Here is a 10,694-nt window from a genome sequence, read left to right as displayed (position 1 = left end):
TATAGTTGTACATATTTATGGGGTGCAATTTGATGTTTCAATACATACATATGTTGTAGAATGATTAAAGGACAGCTAGCATATCTAGCACCTCATGCATTTATCATTTCTTTGTGGTGAGACAACCTATCCTATTTTAAATTATCTGTTTTCACACCTAGAAGCTCCTCAAAGTCAGGGGCCATGTCTTTGTCATCATCACATCCTTTGGGGAACGTTTCAGCTTATAATTGTTTACATAACTGATAGCACTGTAACCCCTAGCACCTGGCGCAGTGCCTGGCATGCAGCAGGAGCTCAGTCAATGTTGGTCCAGCTGCAATGTTGGGTTTTGCAAAGAGGGAGGAATTTGAGAGGCTTACCAGTGGTTTCTAGAATTCTTATGTCATAGTCCTAACTGAAGTTTAGAGTTAGCAACCTCCAAATGATGGCCCAAAACGTCATGATATCAGCCAATTGGCAAAGCTTCAGGACATTGCTTTCCAGTGCAACATTTCTTTCCTCTCCCCCTTCCCCAAAAGGCAAAACTTTCGAGTGCCTCCACAGACCACTGGATGAAGGAAATGCCCTGTGATGTGAAAATTTGTTAATAATAATAGCAATGGTCCCTGTTTTTCCAAATACAAGGAGCCTTTGCCTTTTTGTTCAACTCATCCTTCCTATGAAATCATAGACTTATTCCCAACTTTTTTACAGGGCACTCAGATTAAGAATTCATCAAATTACAGCATTCCAGAACTGCATGGACCCTAGGAGCTTCCAATTCAGATCATTCTTAATGCTGTTTCCACCTTATAGAGATTCATTTTGTTTAGAGCTGCTTAAAACAGTGCAAATCTTACCTTTCCACTTAATTGCAATCTTGCATTTTGCGAATGCTTTGCCGATTTCAGAACCCAGAATTCAGGGTTTTGTTGGTGCTGCTGCTGTTGTTGTTGTTGTTGTGTTATTAGCTTTGGCAGTGTCAGCATTGGCAGCTGAGAGCCCCCGATTCGCAATCCTGTGCTTTATTTGCCAAGTGTAGACACAACCCAAAGCCCAAAGGAAGAGGGCTGGTCGTCCCCCTGGCATTGTGTGCTTTGCAGAGAGGAAATGAGTACCCACGAGGCCAGCTCCTTCCCCTCACCCTATCTCCTGAATGCAGTTTTTCCAATAATTTAATAACATTCACAGGGATATTAGATTAATTGGATTTTAATTCCGAATGACTATGAAAGCAGAGAAATGAGTCACCAGCTCATGCTAATGAGAAGATCTATTAAGGGCTCTTTTCTGATAGACACATACAGCAGGGTTATAAATATTTCATATCCAATTAATTGAATTTTGCCCCCTATATATGACACTGCCCTGAAACATCAATCAAACAGGACCAGGGAAAGAACAGAGGGACGGAAGAAAAACTAAGAGCTTCTTTGGAATAGCAACGACAGGACTACCGGCCTTTCCCTCCCTCTCAGCCCCAGAAACCTTCCCTCCACCCGCAGAACCCCTGCCATTCGCAAGGGGCCTGCCGAGAGGAGCTGGAAGCGTTTACACCAACTGCAGCTGGTTCCATACGGCGGGGAAATTAATGTTAATTAATCAGACAGCAGTTTTATACAAGGCTGTGTGCAGAAGGTTATTCGAGTCCTGCTGCAAATAGATTTATAGGTGTAATTGCTATGTTGAATGACCCTCTGTAAATAGGCTCATTAAACTGGCCATCAGTCAAAAAGTCTAATTGAAGCCATGCAGTCGCTGGCAATCGGGAGCATGTGGCTCTCGATAAACAGCTCGCCCGTGGCAGCCCGCACTCTGGCCGGTGTAGATAGGGCTGCTGGCCGTCCTTCAGGTGGCCCCGGCTTCTCTGCCTCCTCTAGGTCATTATCTCTGCGGGAAGGCGGAATCATGCCTTCGGCCTGGCTTTACCCTCTTCCTCTCTGTCAACCCTGCAGAGCCCACGGACGTCTGCGCTGGCGAGGACCGGATGGAGACCCTGTGCGTAGCAGGTGAATAGGATTTTCTGAGAGGCATGCATAATCACCACCTTGCTCCATTATCTTGCCAGTGTGGCCACGGTTGGGCAGGAACAAGCGACCAGGTGTGCACAGAGCATCATAGGCCCCATCTCTGTACGTTCCCACAGCCATTTTACATGCTCCTTGTCAAATTCCTATTCTCCTTTCTTTTTAGTTCCCACACTCCCACATGCAAAGAATAAATACAATTTATTTTCTCTGTAATATGGCACAAGAAAGAAAGAAGGAAAGAAAAAAAAGAGGAAGAAACCTAAGCTGTAGTTACAACTGGGAGTCTCTGAAAGCTTTTTGGAGTGAATTATGTGCACTTAAATCCTCTTTGCTTGTGTTCATCATAACATTGTTTACAAGACTGAAAAATTAAAAACAACCTAAGTGTCCATCAATAAGAGTCTGAGTGTCTAATTTTGACATTGATAGACAGCGGAACACCAAGAAAATATTTGAAATGCTTTTTAGGGAGATCTACATTTATTAATCCAGAAAGCTGTCTATGATATATGTTTGCTTGGTCACAAGCAGATTGCAGAATAGATATAGTGTGTTTCCACATATATATCTTTATTTGTGGCTGAATATGCAGAGAAAATGTAAAATTTTTTCTTAGTGCTCCTCTATTCCCTTTTGTAATCTCCCAGGCGGGGGAAAAAAAAAAAAAAAAAACCTGAATTTCCAGTCTTGACTAAAATTAATCTAATCTGATTATGTAAACAGTCCCTTTAGCTAATACTCTGTCTCTTTTAGGAAAGCTTCTAAGTTTCTAGATGGTTCCCTATAAAAGTTAATTTTATGTGGCAGCTTGACTAGGGTGCAGGGTGAGCAGGCATTTGGTTAAACATTATTCTGGTGAGTCTATGGGGTGTTTCGGAATGAAATTAACATTTGAATTGGTAGAATGAGCAAAGCAAACTGCCCTCCCCAATGTGGTGGGCCTCATCCGATCTGTTGAAGGCTGGGAACAAGAAGGCTGAGTACAGAATCCACCCTCTCTCTGCCTGTCTCTGAGCCGGGCATTGGTCTTCTCGGACCTTCAGACTCACACTAGGACTGGAACTCACACCATTGGTTCTCCTGATTCTCAGGCCTTCAGCCTCAGACTGGAACTAGACCACCAGCTCTCCTGGGTCCCCAACTTACCAACTGCATATCTTGGTACTTCTCAGCCTTCATAATCGTCTAAGCCAATTCTTTATAGATCTCTTCTGCTGGTTCTGTTTCTCTGGAGAACCGTGACTAATACATTTCCTTTGCCCACTTCTCTTCCTCAGGTGGTGCCCAGGTGTGTGAGCTAAGAACTGTGTATTACAGTGGAGGGAAAAGCCAGGTCTTTGGCAGTCTTCTGAGTAGTTTCTGCTGCCTGGGGCAGTGTGCCTTGTCCCTCAGCCAACTTCTGTGGCCACTGGTCTCTTTCTCAGCTTGCCCAGAGTGGGAGTTCCTTCCTGGCTGACTCAAGCTTACCTGGGCCTCAGACTCCAGATCTGTTCCAAGGTCTCCATCCAGTCTGCAGGCCCAGGGGCCCACCCTGCTTTGCAGCTGGGTCATCAGGCCCCACCTTGGAAAACTATGAGAGCAGCCCCGCTGGACTTCTATCCACCATGCACCCCACACAGGAACTCAGGGAAATCAGGAAATAAGCTTCAGGCCTCCCTTGTCCTGACTGTGCTCACCTCTGAGATGGTGCAGCTATGCCCGAGAGCTGAGGGTCAGGACTCGCTGAGACGGGGCCTCTTCCCAGAGTGCTAAGTAAGGAGTCAGGACAAAGGCTCCTCTGCCTTCCACATCACCCTCCCTATGAAACACACCTCCCTGTCTCAGGGCCCAGGTCCTGGGACGTCTGGATGGACTTTCAATCACTCCCCCTCCCTCTCCACTAAGTTTCCTTTCACCCTCATCTAAGGCTGGAAAAAAGAACGTCTTCCTTTTACCTTCCCTACCTCCTATGCTCCTTTTGCTTATAAGTGGCAAGTCTTGTGATGAGCAGGGTCCTCCAGACCAGCCTGGATAGATTGAAGAGAGGGAATCAAGTTACTTGGGACAATAAGACAATAGCCTGTTTACTCTCCTGCCTTCTAGTCTATTTTGTATACCAGAAGCTGGAGACTGCCTTTCTGTTTGTGTACCTTCTTTTTAAAAATCCTAAGTTTCCCCAAGCCAGATGAACATCTAGGGCTGGACAAAGGTCCTGGGCTGAGAAAAGAAAATAGAAAGGCACAATAATGATGCTGGAACATTAGCTTGTTACATACCTGCTTGTGCCTACAGTCATGTCTGGAAGAATGTTCATCAAAATGGTATCGTTAACTATTTCTGAAGATAGTAGTCCCACCTGAACTGGTTGCACTTTCCACAGTTTCAATCACCTGTGGTCAATCACAGCCTGAAAATATTAATGGAAAATTCCATAAATAAACAATGGATAAGTTTTAAATTGCATGCCATTTTGAGTAGTGTGATAAAATCTCACGCCGTCCCACTCTGTCCCTCCCTAGACGTGAACCATCCCTTTGTCCAGCATATCGACACTGCAGACGCTACCCACTCATTAGTTACCTAGAAGCTGTCTGGGTTATAGATCAAAAACACATAGTATATACAGGGTTCAGTACTATCCACGGTTTCAGGCATCCACTAGGGTCTTGGAACATATCCCCTGCTGGTTAGGATGATTTTCAACTTTCTTCATTTTGTCGACACCAGCTTTTGTGGGATGTAGAGAGTCTATTCCTTCACTAAGAGCATGTACTGACAAACCACTATGCACCGCTATGCTTAGGATCCGTTCTGGGAAGATAAGTGTGTGGGAGAGGGAAACCACTGAAGGACCACATGACCCAACTTAAGCTTCAATGGCGTCGCTCCAGTTGCCTTGTTGAGAACAGAGCATGGGCAAGGCATGTATGAGGCTGGAAGCAGAGTGACCAGTTACAAGGCTCTGACAGCTTTCCAGGAGAGCAATGTCGCTGCTTCCCCAGTTTAAACAGCTGACCCCATGTGTAACAAATCATTACAAAATTATTACCTTATAGTTCTGGGGGTCAGAAATCCAAAATGGGTTTCACTGGAATAAATCAAATTTTGAGGCAGGGCTGTATCCTTTTAGAAGCCTCTAGAAAAGAACCCATTTCTGTGCTTTTCCAGGTTCTAGAGGTTGCCTGTATTCCTTGGTTCAGGGGCCTCTTCACCTTCAATGCCAGCAGTGGGAGGTATAGTCTCTCATTTCTAATCACCTGTGATTAATTGGGTCCACCCAGATAATCTAGGATAATCTCACATTTTAAGGTCAAATGATTATCAACCTTAATTCCGTCTGCAACCTTAATTTCCCTTTGCCATGGAACATTCTGGGGATTACGATGTGGACATCTTTGGAGGGGCCATTATTTTGCCTACTTCATCCCAGTGGGCCAATCAGACTTTCTTTCGTGAGATGTTAGAATTGACACTGAAAGCCATTCACCAGTCATTTTGCTGAATTGACTTTATAGAGTACAGGAATTAAATGATATAACCTATACATACAAAATATAACTTATGTATTATTTTTAAATTTTTTTTCATACAAATGACTTATGCCCATTGTAAAGTATTCCAAACAATACAGAAAAGTGGTTTCTTTTTATTCCAGGTAACACAGCAATTTCAAAATCATTTAAATAAAACAAAGATGGTGGGCAGGGAAGAACAAATTCTGGGGTTAAGCTCATAGAGCCCAAGAGCAGAATGGGCACAAGGTCACCCAAGGAACTCACTCAACCAAAATCACAGGAAAGAATAAAAAAGTACTATGTATGTTCAATTTTTCAGAAAGAGAATTGGTTACCTATGTTTAGTCAAGTCAGTCAACAAATACTGATTGAGGGCAACTCTATGCCAGACATTGTGGGAAAAACAAATACACCATGACCCCGGCTTTTGGAGACCTCACCATGTAGTGACCCAGGTTCCTCCTGGAGTCTCACCCTGTGCCTGTGCCCTTCCAGACCCCAGGCAGATGACTGGTAAGTGAGCAGGCTGCTCTCCTTGCTGGAGAGCTCCCATTCAGGAAGCTGGGCCACCCCCTTCACTCTCTCAGCCCCTCATCATATGTGTTCAATTGTTGCTACCATCCCTGCCAAACGAGAGACTATTCCTCTAGCTGGGTCCCAATAGAGAACCATGCTGAGTCTCCAGGATATAACACGAATAATGGAAAAACACTCACCCATGAGTCAAGAAACCTGCTCTGTAATATGGGGTCCCCCCTTACTAATTGTGTCTTGTCACTTCTATTGACTTCCATTCTCTCCTCTGCAAAACCAGAAGCCAGTTGAAAATCTATGTCTTCTACCAACTCTAAATGCATCGTTTTATTTCACAGCTTTGTTAGCTGAACTGAAAGGAGGCTCCAATTTCATGTCTTAAATGTTCCAGAATAATGAGATGAGGAAAACATGTTCCAAGCAAGGAGATCAAGGAGCCCCCTGTGTGTCCAAACCCCTACTCTTACCCTCAAGGACAAGCATCAGAAGCTACACTCTGGTTTTAGAGTCCCCAAAACCAAAGATCAGCAGGGAGAGATTCTCTTGAGGTTAAGAGGCTTAACCTCTTCCCTGAGCTCTGATACTACAAATCCACTTCCTACTCTAAGTCTCCACTTAGACATTTATCTTGTTTATGTTGTACAAGATGGACCTCATCAACTTTCCCTCTAAGACTGTATCTCCTCTACTCTCCCTTATTTCAGTGAATGGCATCACCTATGAGCCCCATATCCTCATCAACTCCTATTTCACGTTCTTAATACCCCTTGATTCCACTCAGGCTGTACTGCCTGCCAAATGGGCTCCACATGCTCTATTCCCTTTTGTCCTCTTCCCAATGGCTTCTCTTACTACAGCCTAAGCAATCTCCTTTTTTATTTTTTTATTTTTTTTAATTTCAGCTTATTATGGGGGGGTACAAAAGTTCAGTTACATACGTTGCCCATGTACCGCCCATCCCCCCAAGTCAGAGCTCATGGCGTGTCCATTCCCCAGACAGTGCTCATTGCACTCATTATGTGCATCAATTTCCTTTTTAATATTGAAATGATTTCAGACTTATAGAAAAGTTGCAAAAGTAATATAAAGAATTCATTGTACCTGGATTCCCCAATATTAATATTTTATCATGTTTTATTATGGTTGATTTATCATTGTCTTTCATGGTCTCTCTTATTCTCATTAGCTCCATCTATACCTATATTTAATCTATCTATATCTATATGCTTTTCCTCTAAACTATTTGAGAGTAAGTTGCACACAGGATGCCCTTTTATCACTAAATGTTTTAATGTGTAAAGACAGGATATTCTTTTAAATAACCGTGGCACAATTATCAAAGTCAGGAAATTGATCTATCTACAGACGTTTTTCAAAATTTCCTAACTATATCACTAATGTCCTTTAGGGCAAAAGAAAAAGTTCTAGTCCAGGATCTAACCCAAATCACATATTGCCATGTCTTTTTAGATTCCTTCAACCTGGAACAATTCCTCAGTTTTTCCCTGTCTTTTATTACTTTGTTATTTTTTTTTTAAAGGATAAAGGACATTTTGTAGAATGTCCATCCAGTTGGGCATGTCTTATGTTTTCCCATGATCAGAGCCAGGTCACGCGTTGTTGGCAGGAGTATCACAGAGTGATGTCCTGTTCTTCTCAGTGCATCGTATGAGGAGGCACCTGATGGTGATTCATCCCATTACTGGTGATGGTAACTTTGATCACTTGGTTAAGGTGGTGTCTACCAGGTTTCTCTATTCAAAGTTACTGTTTTTCCCTTTGTAATCAATATGTATTTTGTGGGAAGTACTTTGATAATATACAAATATCCTATTTCTCATCAAACCTTCACCCATAAGATTTAGCATTAAGTAATCTACTCTTTTGAACACTTTGATGACTTCTCATGCCCTTAAGACAAACACTCAAATCTTTAATGTGGCCAAAGGCCCCGAATGGTCTGGTTCTTGCTTACATTAGCAGCCTCATCATGAGCTGCTTTCCCCCTTGCTCTCGACTCTCGTCACCTGGCCACCTTTGGTGCCACACTAATGCACTATGCTGCTTCCTTATTCAGGATTTTCACACAGGATTTTCCTTCTGCCTGGAATATGTGTCTCCCAGCTTTCTCTCTGCTTGGTTAATTCTGGCTCAGAGTAGACACCACTCCCCTGTTCCCCCACACTAAGTTAAGTCCTGTAGCACTTTTTCACAGTTGTGAGAGTCACTGTCGGTGGCCTCCTGCTCTTCTTCCTCTGATATAAGGGAACAAGTTGCCATAAAAAAGGAATAATTAGAGAATACAAAATATTTGAAATTAAGCATATGAAACTTTAAAATTCAATAGAAATAATGGACTATAAATTAACATCTGACTAACAAGAGTTCCAGAAAGGGAGAACAGATAGCAAAAGGAGGAAACTTTCAAAGAAGTGATAAAAGCAAATTTCCCAATACTGTGGAACTTGAGTCTCCACATTGAAAGGACATACCAAATGTCCAGAATAGTAAATAGTCACCCACATCAAGACATATTATAAAGAAATATCAAAACATGAAGCATTTCTACAAAGAAAAACTTCTAGAGCCAAAAATGAAAACAGCATATAATGAAGCAATTGATGGAAGTTCACTTTTCCTTAAACCCCTAAGGGAAAATAGCTTTCATCCATACATTCTATACCAAATCAACCTTTTAACAAAGTTTTGAGTAGGCTAGACATTATGACTCATGCAATCTTTCTCCTGATGCTACTCCAGGATATACTCCAGTAAAACAATGGAGTAAACCAAAAAAGAATAATACCAAAGATCCCAAGAAATAGGGGATTTAGTATAGGAGGATGGTGAAGGCAAGTCCCAGGCAGATGGAGGTGAGCAGGAGGCCAAGAGAGCAAGGAGTCTAGATTGGAGGAGAACACAAGGCTTCAGAAACGTCTCTCCAGGAAAAAAAAAAAAAAAAGTAGAATTGATGTACAATTTTAAGGGATTGCCCATGTGAGAAATATTACTGAGAGACACTTAAGAGATTTGTGAGATAATTGGGAAGGATTACCAACAGGTACAAAGAAAACTAGGCAAACAACAAAGAGACACATTATTAATCTACATAAATTTGCAGATATTTGAGAAAAGAAAATACAATCATGGTACACCACTTAAGAGTGAACAATATTTACATGATAACATAATATAAATATTTGCTATTAGGAGGAAGTAGAGGAGGGTGGAAATGAATAGGGGTTTTAAAAAAGTCACAAACCACCATAATAGGAAGTCAACAGATAAGGTCTAAAATGGGTAAGTCAAAAAATGTCAATAGAATGTTAAGTAGAAATATGGAGACAAAGAGGCAGAAGTAAGAGATGAAAAGAGTTTAAATTGGTTGCCTCTGGGGAGCAGAAGGGGGCCGAGCACTGTGCTGAAGAGCATCTAGGTGAGAGACTGACAAGAACACCAACCCCAGGTGAACCCACTGGGCTCCTTTTTTAGACCCTGAATTTCTCCAGGCAGAGGTATTAATCAGTTAATGTCATAGCTGTGGCACCTGCATACATAATTACGTCACTAGCGACACAGCTGTGACCAGAGAGGATAGAAGAAGCAATGCATCTTCAGTATTCCAGAAGTCCTTAAAGGTACATGCTTGGGTTTTGTTATTTATACAAAGCTAAACACTCCTCTCTTGGCCCCCTTCTTTGACTACTCTCAGATTTCTACCCAGTATCACAACCACTCCTTGAGCACTATCAACATTTGTGTCCACATTAGACTCGTACATCCTTGCATCATTGTGTCATTGTATTTTTGACACAATTTGTGGAATTCTATGGTTATAAATTAATGCTGGTTGATTTTCTTCCAATTGCATTCAAATCATTTAATGTTGCTAAATTTTAAAATTATATTTTATGTGTAGATGCCATTGCTTACTAAACTGACCTACCTGGCTTTTTAATTTTATTATGTTAAATGATCACCTATAAGCAGATAAGTAAACAAAACAAATGTACAGCTCGATTGTCACAAAGTGAATGTCTGTGTAACAGTATCTAGGTCAAGAAATAAGGTGTTACCGGCACCCCTTCCTCTTCCTCAAAAGTAACCGTCATGACTTCTAATGATATGTTAATATTTCAGTTTCTCTTGGTTGTTGAACTTTATATAAAATGGGGTCCTATAATATGTATTTGAATTTTTTGCTTTTTTTCTTTCATGTCTATTTTCATAGACGTACTTTTGTACATAGATCTTGTATTTCATGACTTTGCTAAGCTTGTTTATCAATTCTAATAATTTGTCTTTTCTATAGCATTTTCTATGTATAAGATTATAACATCCATATTTAATAAAAAAATTATTTTTCTTTCCATATTGCATTTACTAGGAACTCTAATACATGTTTCCTTGTTCCTAATTTCAAGGGGAAAGCCTTCAACAATTGCTATAGGTTTTTGTGTATGTTCATTAGATACAGGAAGCCCCTTTCTGCTCCTAATTTGCCAAGGACTTTAACATCATGAGTAGATGATATTAAATGTTTCCAATTGTTTTTATGCATCTGTTAAAAGGAGTATTATAATTTTTCTTTATTCCGTGAGCATATTAATCATACAGATTAGTTTTTGAATACTAGACCAAACTGGCATTCCCA

This window comes from Eulemur rufifrons, chromosome 18 (assembly GCF_041146395.1).
Source record: "Eulemur rufifrons isolate Redbay chromosome 18, OSU_ERuf_1, whole genome shotgun sequence".
Classification (NCBI taxonomy): domain Eukaryota; kingdom Metazoa; phylum Chordata; class Mammalia; order Primates; family Lemuridae; genus Eulemur; species Eulemur rufifrons.
Note: the sequence above shows the minus strand (reverse complement) of the source record.